The 12,279-nt window shown below is 50.9% G+C and overlaps 1 protein-coding gene across 2 annotated transcripts in view; it reads left to right on the top strand.

Moving 5' to 3' along the window:
* The window catches only part of TMEM266 (transmembrane protein 266), a 113,501-nt gene that overhangs the window by 86,836 nt on the left and 14,386 nt on the right, over nucleotides 1–12,279 (top strand). The window lies entirely within an intron of this gene.

A 12,279-nucleotide genomic window follows, 5' to 3' on the forward strand; every position in this document is an offset into this window, starting at 1 on the left:
CCATACAGGTGGGTCTCCTGGCTCCTCAGCCCTGACCTCTCATCGCTGGAGGAGGAGCCGGAGCAGGTGGGAAGTCTGTGGAACGTCCCCACAGACCCATCCCTGGAAATATCCCCACAGGAACACTCACGCAGCATCTTCATCATCATCCCCTTGGAATGTCTGTCAGGGAGCCAGATCTTTCTGTCTACTTTGGGAACAACACAGCCTTTCACTTCAGCACAAAATGCTTATGAATGACAAGAGGGGCATCAGGGGACACACCCTCAGGGCACACGGCCCACGGGGCCCTGGGACCTGGCTGTCTACACGGGGTGCTAGGCTGGGAAGATGGCTTCTCCAGCCCCTGAGCAGTTGGCCTCAGCTTCATTCTCGCCCTGTACCTGGTCGGGTGGTACCATCCAGGACCCGCACTGTGGCTCGGCCTGTGCAGGCACTTGGGATGCCTCCGTGGACAGCATTGGCCCCTGCCCTCCCGGGGCTCTGGGTGACTCAGGGATATTGGCAGGCCATAGATAGACAGTGGCAGTCTGGTGTGATGCATGCTTCAGTGGGGACACGTCAGGGACTCTGCATGCTGGAGGAGGCGGGGGCGATGGGTTTCCAGAGGCACTAACACTGAGCTGTGACCCCTTGGAGAAGGGTGCAGGGCAGAGGGGACAGGTGAGGCATGATAGTGGGTGCTGTGTTCAGGAGTTCAAGGCTATTCAGGGTGTGAGCAGAGGGAGGAAGTGGGGAGATTTGGAGGCAGGCTTGGGAAGGGCCCGCAAGGCTGACCTGGGAGTTTGGGCTTCATCCTGTTGGGAACGAGGAAGCCTGGAGCGTTAGAAGCAGGCGGGGGATCTGCTCAGATTTGAGTTTTTGGTGGATCTTTCTGGCTGCCATTGGAGGACGGATGGGAGAGGGCAGGAGTGGAGCTGAGAAGCCTGGTAGAGGCTGTGGAACCACCAGGGGCAGAGCGTCCTGGGTTAGGGGCAGAGAGAGGTGGAGAGGATGGGGAGAGGACGGCGCGAGTGTCATCCAGGCGGGGCTGCTGCTTGGTCAGCCGCTCTCAGCCTGCTGTCTAGTAGGAAAGTGAACACTCTGCTCCGCTGCGTTCGGCCACGCAAAAGACTCAGACACAGCACGCAGCTGTGAGTTGGAGCGTGAATTGGAGCGAGCTGGCCCCACGCACGCCCCACATCAGCCATCCCGGTGCCGTGTGGCCGAGGGGAAGCCCTGCTGGCAGCCCACCTCCCACCGTTTCCCCCCCAGTGACCCCATCCTGAGCCCCCGGGACCCCAGGTTCACATCATCCTCTGCATGTGGCCTCCTTCTCGGGGGTCCGGGCCAGAAGGAGACTCCCTTGGATTCTGCACAGGAAAGAGCCAATAAATAAAGACAGATTCCCTCTAGGTAGTGACATCTGGAAAAGAGATGAACAGAAACAAACCATTTTAATTTAAAAAGCACCTGAAGCCTGTCATCTTTGTTAAGACAGCCAGAAAAGGGCCAGACGGGCTGGAATCCCAGCCGGCTGCCAGGAGGGTGGCGGGGGCTGGTCGGAGCAGCACTGGCGGGGGGGGGGTTTGTGGAGCATCCAGGAATGCCCCGCTCCCAGAGCTCAGGCGCCACAGGGTGGAGCAACGAGACATCACATTTTCAGCTGGACTTAAGTCCAGGTTTGGGACTTGGCTGGGCAAAAAATACCCTTAAAGAAATGTGAGTGCTGGCTCGTGGCAAGTCAGGGATGGCCAGACCATTTGAGAGAACAGTGCCCGGAATGGTTAAGCCTAGACGCTAAGGACAGACCTGAGTGCAAAACCAGCTTGGCTGCAGGCACTGATGGGACGGACCTCTGTGGGCCTTGGTTTTCCTCATCTGAAAAATGGGCATCATAATAAAATCCCTCAAGGATGGTTGTGAGAGCGCTTAGCCTAAAGCCTGACATATGATAAACGGTGACTCTAGGGGAACTCACCCCCTCTTCCCCACGTACACCCATTTTATATGTAAGAAAGTTGAGAAATGGTGACTTGCTCACGAGCACACAGCTAAGCGAAGGTTTTTAGGGCCAGGATTAGATCCAGGTGTGCTAACTGAACGCTCTTCCCCAGCCCACCTGGTTTAGGGTCATGTTCTGCGACGTTTTTCTGCTCATGTCGTTTCTCAGCGCGCAGTGCAAACAGTGGTCAGACGACCGCCCGTCTCACGGCGCAGACACCTCTGCACTCAGCTGCCTCCCTGGTGTTTCGCTCCACCCCCACCCCCACCCCATTCCAGGTCATTCTGTTCATCTTTGTCACAAACTCTCGTGCTCTCTCTCCCTGCTGGAATCTTCAGGGTTTAATGAAGCAGTTTCCAAGCTGAATTCATGTACACTATCCCCCATCCCAGTTGAACTTAACCCAAGTTCCAATGACGTGTCAAATCTCAGTTTAAATGAAACACTCACTTTGCATTCACCTCGCTCGCTCCCTCGTGGGTATTTGTATAACTATCTGCTAAGGCTTCACTCATCTCAGCTTTTTTGAAAAATAAACTTTATTTTTTTAGAACAGTTTCAGATTTATAGGAAGACTGTGACAACAGGACAGAGTTCCCCTATGCCCTGTACCCCACTTCCCCATTATTAACATCTTACACTGGTATCACGCGTTTGTTCCAATTAATGAATTGATTAATCATATGAATCAAATGAATAATCAATTAATGTGTTATTACCAAAGTCTACACATTGTTCAGAGGTCCTTAGCATTTCTCTAATGTCCTTGATCTGTTCCAGGATCCCGTCCAGGACACCACATCGCATTTAGTCATCATGTCTCCTTGGGCTCCTCTTGGCTATAAAAGTTCCTCAGACTTTCCTTGTTTTTGACGGTTTTGAGGAGTTCTGGGCGGGCGTTTTATAGGATGTCCTTCTACTGGGATTTGTCTGATGTTTTTCTCATGACTAGATTGGAGTTACGGGTTTTGGGGAGGGAGACCGCAGAGGTCACCTGCCTTTCTCCTCCCATCATATCAAAGGTACAGACTATCACTATGACATCCCTGTGCACGTTGACCTTGATCCACCTGGCTGAGATCGTATTTGTCTGGTCTCTCTGCTGGAAAGTGACTGACTCTTTTTATTCCTCTTAACTTTCTTAGAAAGCCTAAGTTGCTTCCTACTGTGACCCTGTAGAGACTTTTGGGTGACGTGGTTTGCCAGCTTCTTACATGAATGTCTTGTACATTTTATGTTCTGTGCCACGTGGCAGCTCATTTCTTAACCACAGGCCACGCCCAAGGTGCCCCAGAACCACCCCATGTTATAGATGAGGGGCCCCTGGGTTTGGCAGATGGGGGATTGTGAGGCAACAGGGGTCTCGTATGGCTCATTTTAATCCTCCACCCCGCAGATCACACTGGCCCTCTGGTCTTAACAGGGAGACAGGCTCCTATGCCTCCCGCATTCCCTCCTGACTACTGGGCTCACCGCATCGTTAGCAGATTCCCACCGGAAAGAGGAGCCTAGAGGGGCCGGGGGTGGGGGTGGCGGGCAAGCAGGAGGGCACTGTGTTGGTGAGTCTTACCTCCCCCAAGCCCTGGCTGGCCTTCCGCAGCCTTCTCTAGGCTGCTTACCTCTGATTCAGGAAGCTCAGACCCCTGCGTTCAGGAGTCCTTCAGCAGGAAGATCATCCCCGTTCACTTTATTTTGCTCTATGCCTGGATTTTGCTCCCTGCCTGGATTTTGCTCCCTGTCTGTCTGGCCAGAATTTTCACGGGTGCACAGGTGGATTTCAGAGGTGGAGTCCTAGTTCCTGTCCTTCAGAGCGATGGTATGAACTTTTTGTCTCTCATGACGTACTGGCTGCTTCAGAAATCAAGGCTATTTTAGATGCAGCGGTTAAATCAATGCAATGATAGATTCTTCTGACTCGTCTTAACGAAACCACTTCTGAGGCTTTATGTGTGTCCCTGCCCAGGACCTTGCTCCAATTCCAAAACATAATCTGAAAGCCCCACTGTACCTGCTCCTTGCTCTATAAGCTTTGCAACAACTTTTGACCCAGCTCGTCCCACTGTCAAAGTGTGTTTCTCGTCGCTGCAGGGTCCTGAGAGACCCGTTAAGTTCTTCCTCAGCACCATTCACCCTGAGACCACTGGCAAAAGACCTAGGGAGGTGGGCTCAGTCCAGGGTGACCTGTGGCCCAGCCGGCAAGGAGGCCAATGGAGCTCTGTGAGCCCCTCAGGACAGCCTTAGGCCTGGGGCGAGTGTCAGCCTCTGATAGAAGAGGCCGGTGTGGGGGCAGCTGGAGGTGGGGCATCCTCTCACTCAAGGAGCCAGTGAGCAGGAGTCTAACCTCAGCTCCACCAATTAATCCCTTAATCCCTTAATCCCTGGGCCTCAGGATCATTACTGGAAAAATGGAGGAAACAAGATTTACATCGTGAGGATGCTGTGAAGATCAGATTAATTCAAGTAATATATATAAAGTCTGATTCACTGGAGTCTCTCAGTAAATGTTAAAAAAAAAAGAGCATAAAAATAACACTAGGTCATTTGTATAACAGTGACCGTTCACAGAAGCACTGCCACATGTTTTGGCTCCTTTTGACTTTGCCGGTCAGCATTGGCAGGCTGGGTGTTGTTAATCCTTTTATAGATGGAAACGCTGAGGCTGAGAGAGGCTGTTGCTTGCCCAGAGCTTCACCGTTTGCCATGGGAGGGCTGGCGATGGAAATCGGGGCTTCAGTGTCCATTTTCCTACGCCAGAAATAGAGCGTCTGCGCAAGTCACCATTAGGACGAATGACGCAAGCTTCGCCATTAAACAAACTCAGAAATCTCGGTGTCCTGACACGAGAGGAGGGTTTGTCACGCACACCACAGCCCAGGGCGGTTGCACTGGCTTGGGGTAAAGGGACACTGTGTTCCGCACAGTCACTCCGGGCTCCAGGCTCTTCCCGTTTTGTGGCTCTTTCTTATTCTACGTGCTCGGAGTTTTCTCCCTTTGGCCAGGGCTAAGAAAGGGAATCGTGCATAGAAGATTTTTATTGGCCGGGCCTGAAAACAGTGACCTCACTTCCGTCCCCGTTTCCTAAGTAAACTCACTTACACTGTCACACCTAAAGCATCAGATGCTGACCAAGTAATCTGTGCACCAAGAAGCAAACAGTCCACCTGCACAGTCACCTGATAGGCTCACGGTCTTTCCTGCCTCCGTTACCCCAGTCCAACAGCAAGAGGAATGGTCACTTGTGTTAATCCTCCCTGGACGATGCAGGTCTCCCCGGCCTGCTTCCTGAAGAAACAGGATGATAATCTGGACCCTAAGCTCTAGGCTTTCCTGGAGGCAGGTGGTAGGGGGCAGGGCAGTATCCACTCCACTGTCTTTAAGGGCCAACAGCCCCTTTGGTGGGTCAGGAACAGCAGGAAAGGGGTTCTACCCTGGCTTTGGGGGTGCTAGCTCATTCCAGAGAGCCCCCTCTTTTCTTTCAGAGGCCACAAGCCTCCAGCTCAAAGCACAATAGGCTTTGTTACCCAGATTATTCAAGATCCCCACTGTGGGAAATGAAGTGTATTTTTTTTTAACATGGAAAGTGATTTGTAAAACAGCCGATAGCTTTAATGACAAGCCTATTTAGCTGATAAAATTAGCCATCAGAGGAATAACTTATGTTATCCTTTTGCCATAATTTAAATTTATGGCCAACTACCAGTCATCTTCACAGTGGATGGAAAGGGGCCAAGGTCGAATTCAGCTTCACCCTGCTCCTAAATCATTAGTTTGCAACTGTCTCCTGAGTTTTATTGTTACCAACAACGGTGAAACTAATGGAAATAAACATTGGATGCCATCCCAACAGCAGATGGGCTTGAAGGCAGGGCGGCCTGTGCAGACGGCACTAATAGGATGGAAGAAAATTATTGCTATTGCATTAGGTACCGTCGAGCTTCTGGCCAAAGTGTGCATTGATCAGGCCAAGGCCGCGAAGATTGTGCTCCACAGACCAGACCATTAAAGGCAGAGATGCGCTGGGTGTGCCGGCCCCGCCGCCCCAGGGGTCTGGCCCTGCCTGGGTGTGCATTAAAAGCCCAGCCCAATGGAAGGGGCCTGACTCACCGCAGTAATGCATGCAGAGGGGTTCCCTGTGGATCCGGCTGAGCTGGTCAGGTTATCTGATTACAGATACTTAGCTAAGGATGTGCCTTTGTAGGGCTGGGGCTGCACTTCCATTCTTCCCAAATCACAGGATTATTTATTTATTTTTTATTCAATGGGCCAGTTTACCAGTGGAAAATTTGCTTCATTTTGTCCTCAAAACCACTATGCACTTTCTCTCCCAGAGGCCCAGGCCCACGTGAGCCCTGGAGAGCCTCAGAACCATGGGTGCTTCCCTTTTTCTCTGTTTAGCAGTTTGAGGACAGGGTCTAGGTGTGGGGGGTTTGTGTTTATCCTCACTGGGGTTCTCTAAGTTTCTCAGATTTGTGGGTTGATGTTTTTCACTAGATTTGGAAAGTTTTCGGCCGCTGTTTCTTTATACATTGCTTCGGACCCATTTCATCATTTTCCATCCGGAGCTCCGATCGCATGTACCAGACCTTGTAATCATGCTTCACGTCTCTCTTCTACCCTATTCTGTTCCTCTATTCTCTCCCTTTTCTTTTTCTGGCTGTAAGTTTTAATATCTTTCTATAGACCTATCCTCAAGTTCAACATCCCTACCTTCTACCTCGTCCAGTCTGTTGTTAAACCCATCCCACTCAGTACTCAATTACAGACGTTGTATATTAAGCTTTCTTTTTTTTTTCTTTAAGTGAAGTATAGTCAGTTTATAATGTTGCGTAGATTTCTGATGTACAGCATGTTTCCAAGATTTCATTAAAATTCCATTTGACTTCCTTTACAGGTTCTATTTCTCCACTGAAATGCTATATCCACTTTGTTCATCTTTCCCCCTACTTTCTTTAACATATCATTCACAGTTATTTTGAAGCCTTTGTCTGTTAATTCAAATATTTATACAGGTCAGCTTCTATGCAGATTCTAAGCAGCTTCTTCACTCTGTATGATCTGATAATCGATCACTTTTTCCTGCTTGTTTGCATGAATGGTAATTCTTTTTTTCTTTCCAGGCTAAATTTTTTTTTATACAGAAGAAACTTTTAAAAATCTATTTTTATGTATAGTGGCTAATATTTGCAAATCTCAAACTCCCAAATGTAGCCCTTCCCACTCCCTTTCCCTGGTAACCATAGGATTTTTTACTATGTCTGCAAGGCTGTTTCTGTTTAGTAGATGAGTTCATAGTGTCCTTTTTTTCTTTTTTAGATTCCACATAATGAGTGATATCATATGGTATTTTTCTTTCTCTTTCTGGCTTGCTTCACTTAGAATGACATTCTCTAGGAGCATCCATGTTGCTGCAAATGGCATTATGTTGTCGGTTTTTATGGCTGAGTAGTATTCCATTGTATATATACCACAACTTCTTTATCCAGTCATCTGGTGATGGACATTTAGGTTGTTTCCATGTCTTGGCTATTGTATATACTGCTGCTATGAACATTGGGGTGCATGTAGCTTTTTAAATTAAAGTTCCCTCTGGATATATACCCAGAAGTGGGATTGCTGGATCACATGGTAAGTCTATTTTTAGTTTTTTCAGGACTCTCCATACTGTTTTCCATAATGGCTGCACCAAACTACAATGAATAGCGATTCTTATTGTGTGTGACGCATTGTTGATGACGCGTTTTTGAGGTTCTGGATTATGTTATCTTTCTCTAAAGACCTGGCTCTCTGGCAGTGGGGTATTTCAGCAGGGAGTAGGGGTGGCCCTCAAGATGGCACCAAGAGCTCACGGGCACTTTGTTCCCTTCCAGTTAGAGTCCCAGAGCCGGCACAGAGCTTGTTATAGACCAGAATTCAGCGAGGCCATTAGCCTTACAGAACACACAGTGGAAGAGGAAAAGAGACTTACTAAAGTCAGAGTTAGGGAGGGGTGATGGACCGAGAGCTTGGGCCCTGCCTCCAGGCCTGGCTTTTTCCCCATGTCGGGGCCTCCTGCTGCTTCCTGGCCCCTGCTACCATCAGGCTCCCCTGCATTCTGTTTGAGCTGAATCACTTCCATCTCGCCCATAACACAAGGTCTGTGGGGCTGGAAGCCAGAGGCACAGGTTCTGGGCCCAACTTTGCTTCTGATGCACCACATGGTCCTAGCCTTTACCCTGCCCTGTTCCCTAGCACAGAAGGCTCCTTCCCATCTCAGGGCCTCAGTTCACCCATCTGAATAATGAGGCCCTGATACCCTAGGACCCCTGGATAACCCCTTGTCAACTGGGGAAGCCGAGGTGACCATGTTCAGTGTAAGGGAATCCGGAGCCAGGCTCTGAGGGTCCCAGCTAGGATGTCCCCACAGCCCCCTGGGCTGTCACAGCCCAGGACAGAGTTGGGAGCCCTTTAGCCCATCTGCAGTACCTCTGTAAGGAGTCAGTCATTCCTCCTGAGGGCGAGGGCTCAGAGCATCCAGCCACCCCACACCCTCTGGGTATGAAGCTTGTAAAAGTACATTGCCTTTCCTCTCACCCCCATTCCGATCCGTGTCCACGCTGATGCTTTCACCCCCTGAATAGCTCTCACCTCCATCTCCACTCTCTCTACCCTGGTCCAGATTCTGGTCATCTCTGGCCCGGACTGCTGTGGTAGCCTTGCAGCTGGATTCCCACGTCCACCCCAGCTTCTCCCCATCCAGTCCATTCTTCACTCTGCTGTCAGCAGTGTATTTTCAAAATGCTCATCTGAATCATTGCACCACCACCTCCACCGCTCCTCCCTTCTGTTCAAAAGATGTTAGTGGTTTATTGCTGCTCTTTAAATAAGGGCTGAAGTCCTTAAAATGTCTCACTATATGGCTACAAGGCTCTGCCTTGTGTGGCCCTGCCCACCTCCCCAGACCTCTTACCTCCCAGTCCTCTCTGTCTCCTAGACATACCCTGCCTCCCTTCTGTGCTACAAGTTCCACCCAGAGCTGGCCCTTGGGACTTTCCTGGGAAATTTGTCCTGTGCGGGGCAGCAGACAGCCCCCATCACTGGGGCCACCCAGGTCTCTCACTTCCAAGCTGGGAGAGGCATTTTCATTCCAAAACACATAACAGAACTTCAGCATAGCCCTCACCATGCTTTACCTGGCTTCTTAGTGAATGAATAAATAGAGGAATGGATGGGAGAACTACCACACACTGGGGTCCATACCTCTAGCCTGAAATTTATTTCAGTGTACATGACTATGTCTGCCCACGTGCGCCTGGGACTGGGCAAGACCTGGCCTCTGGCTGTCTGGCCTGAATTCCAGTGGGACACTCATGGGCAGCTCGGTATCAATTACAAGTTATCAATAATGCAACCGCTCAGAGTGGCCTAGGAGGCCATTAGCTGGGCCTGCCGGCCCTGATGAGCGGCCTTGGAGAAAGTGGGCTGGGTGTGCCCACGGGAAGTGCAGATCAGCCTGGGCAGGAGGGGCTCCCAGCCCCAGCAGAGCTAAGGAGGGTTGCCTAATGGGCCCTATGTGACCTCTGAGACCTTGCTGCGGGAAGGGTGGCTCAGACCCTCTCCCTCTGCACAGAAGGCCACCCTATAGTAAGCCAGCCTCGCTTTCTCACCTCTGAGACCAGTGGCCCCGCGCGAGTGCTGGGTTGTCGAGGCCCAGTGTCTGAGCCGCGTCTGAGACCAGGGTTAGGGCTCAGTGCTGGGGCTCAGGCTTTGTCTCAGCTTTGGGTTAGGGTTGGGGCCCAGTTTGTACTGGAGTTAGGGCTCAGTATGAAATTGAGCAAAGCTGACTAGTTTAACTCATCCATTTATTGATTTGTTCAGCAAGATTTATTGAGAACCTCCTGTGTACCAGGCGACAAAGCAGACAAGATCCCTGCTCTTACAGAGATTATATTCTCTGTCCTGCTCTTCTGTAGATTATACCCCGGACGGCTGCTCTCACAGAGGGTGAGGGTGGCGTTGCTGTGCTGGTGCCAGTGAGAGCCCACTGTGTAAATTTCTTCCCAATTCTGCATGATGTCATGGTGGTAGTTTGAAACTGGCCGTGGTGGGATTATCTCCACCACAGAGATTAGCTTGCACTACAAATCTGCCCCCGCCCTTTTTAATACTAGCACTGTGGTATTAATACCACTGTGGGTGAGAGTGGACAGCGGAGTGACCACACGTATTTATCTGATCTCCTTCCCCAAACTCCACTAAGATGACAGTAAAGACCAAAAATCATAAACACATAAGAAATTCTCTTTAAGTCCTGCCCAGCAGGACGAAGAGGATAGAGATTTCAGTGGATTTGGGGAAAATGGAGAGTGGACGGGAAAATGATAAGCGATCTAGCCGAGTGGAGACTCTTAACTAAGCACCTGCGGAGGAGGATCGTGAGGAAACGGGCTAATTTCTCCCTCAGAACCCCTGAGAGTCTGGGACGGAGGGTGAGTTGAAGCTGACCACAGGGGAGGGGTGTTGGCTAAAAGTCTGTAAACATAATATTTGAACCACCAGGTCTCCTCCACCCACGCTCCCCCCACCCTACAAAAGTCAGGAGGTCCGTCCTCTGGAGAAATTGAACCAGAGGACTCTGCAGGTGGGCACTGGGTGAGGCAGGGGCCTGGGGACAGGTGCACAGCTGAACATGAGGGTCAAGTGAAAGTCCTTTCCTCTCACGGCAGGACCTTCAGCCCCATCCCCTGCCCTGTTCCCAGTGCAGAGGCAGCCAAACGTGTCCTCAGGCAGGAGGTGATGGACTCTCCAACGAACACTGACTTCGGGAAGCTGCCCTGGTGCCATTTGCTGTCCAGCCACCCTAGTGTTAGTGAATGCTTTAATTGTGTTTCACTTTCATCAAAAAAAAACATTAAAATAAACAAAAATATCAGAAGGTGCTAAGTGCAATGTACAGAATTCAAACAGGGGACGTGATGGAGTGCCTGGGTGGCTGCCTTAGGTGGGGGGTCGAGGAAGACCCCCAAGAGGAGCGGGCCATGTGATACGGGCAGTGGCCCTGAGCTTGGTGTGTTTATGGAATGATGAGGAGGCCGGTGTCACAGCTGTAGGTAAAGGGAGAAAGACCAAGAGAAAGTGGGCCAGCTGAGCAGAGCCAGAGCTGCACCTGCTTTGTGAGCCAAGGGTAAAAATTTGTGTTTTCTCCCAACTGAGGTCTACGAACAAGGGAGTGACATGATCAGATCTAGGTTTACAAGAATCCCTCTGACCCCTGTTGAAGAACGGACAGCAGAGAGCTGTCGGAGCTGCAGGCATCCAGCTGAGAGCTGGCAGTGGAGGCAGAGGGAGCGGGGCAGGCTTAGGTAGCACTTAGCACTTAGGGAGCCGGACTTGAGGGTAGTTTGGATGCGGGTGGTGAGGGAAAGTTAGGAATCAAGGGAGGTGATTACTTTTTGGCTCCAGCTAAAACGGGACGCAAAGACCTGAGGGGCAGGCTTGCGGATACAGTGGAGTCCTGTTTAGATTAGGCTGAGTTTGTGACTCCCATGACCCAATTCCGAGTCGCTGTCAGGTGGAGGTGTGATCTGACATTGCAGAGAGGGGCCAGGGGTAGAGACTGGGCATCATGGGCAAGGAGGTAATCTAGCTAGGGAGCTCAGGCCTGGGCCTCCCTGGGACCCCCCACCACCCTGCCTGCTTCAGGTGTTTGCGGTTTTTGACGGGAGTTTGCCTGGTTGTGCAGAAGTGGTGCAATATGTGTTTAGAACACTAGGTGGCAGTGAAGGCTCTCCTTCCTCCTGAGCCCGCAACCCGGCCTAAGTTTAGGGTCAGCCTAAACTTTGCCTTCACCCAGGTGGCCCAGGTTGGCCCCAGAGTGGCCCAGGAAAGCCATCTCAGCCACAAACCCAACAGGCATCTGGAAACCTCTCTAAAAAGCTGGCCCCAGTTAAAAATTAAACCAAAATGAAAATGTGTGCAGCTTTTTACAAAGCCTTTATGAAGCACCCAAGTCCTCAAAGAGCTTTATTGGGTGAGGACCCCCATTTTACAGATAAGGAAACCAAGGCCACACGGCAGTAAGCCGCAGGGCTGGCACTAGAGCCCAGCCCAGTCTAGTCTGACTAGGAGCCATCCACCAGACCACAGAACAGCTCCTTAGAAGAGGGCTGTGGGTGTTGCTGGAAGTCGAATGGACTGGGCACAGCCCAGTAAGCCCGTGATGCCAGGATGGGCTCCTACCGCTGTTTACGCGGGCCCTGGATGCTGTGGGGTTTCTGTCTTCCATGAATCATCAGTGTAAGACACCTGAATAAGGCTCT

This window comes from Vicugna pacos, chromosome 27, assembly GCF_048564905.1.
Source record: "Vicugna pacos chromosome 27, VicPac4, whole genome shotgun sequence".
In the NCBI taxonomy this organism is placed as follows: Eukaryota; Metazoa; Chordata; class Mammalia; order Artiodactyla; family Camelidae; genus Vicugna; species Vicugna pacos.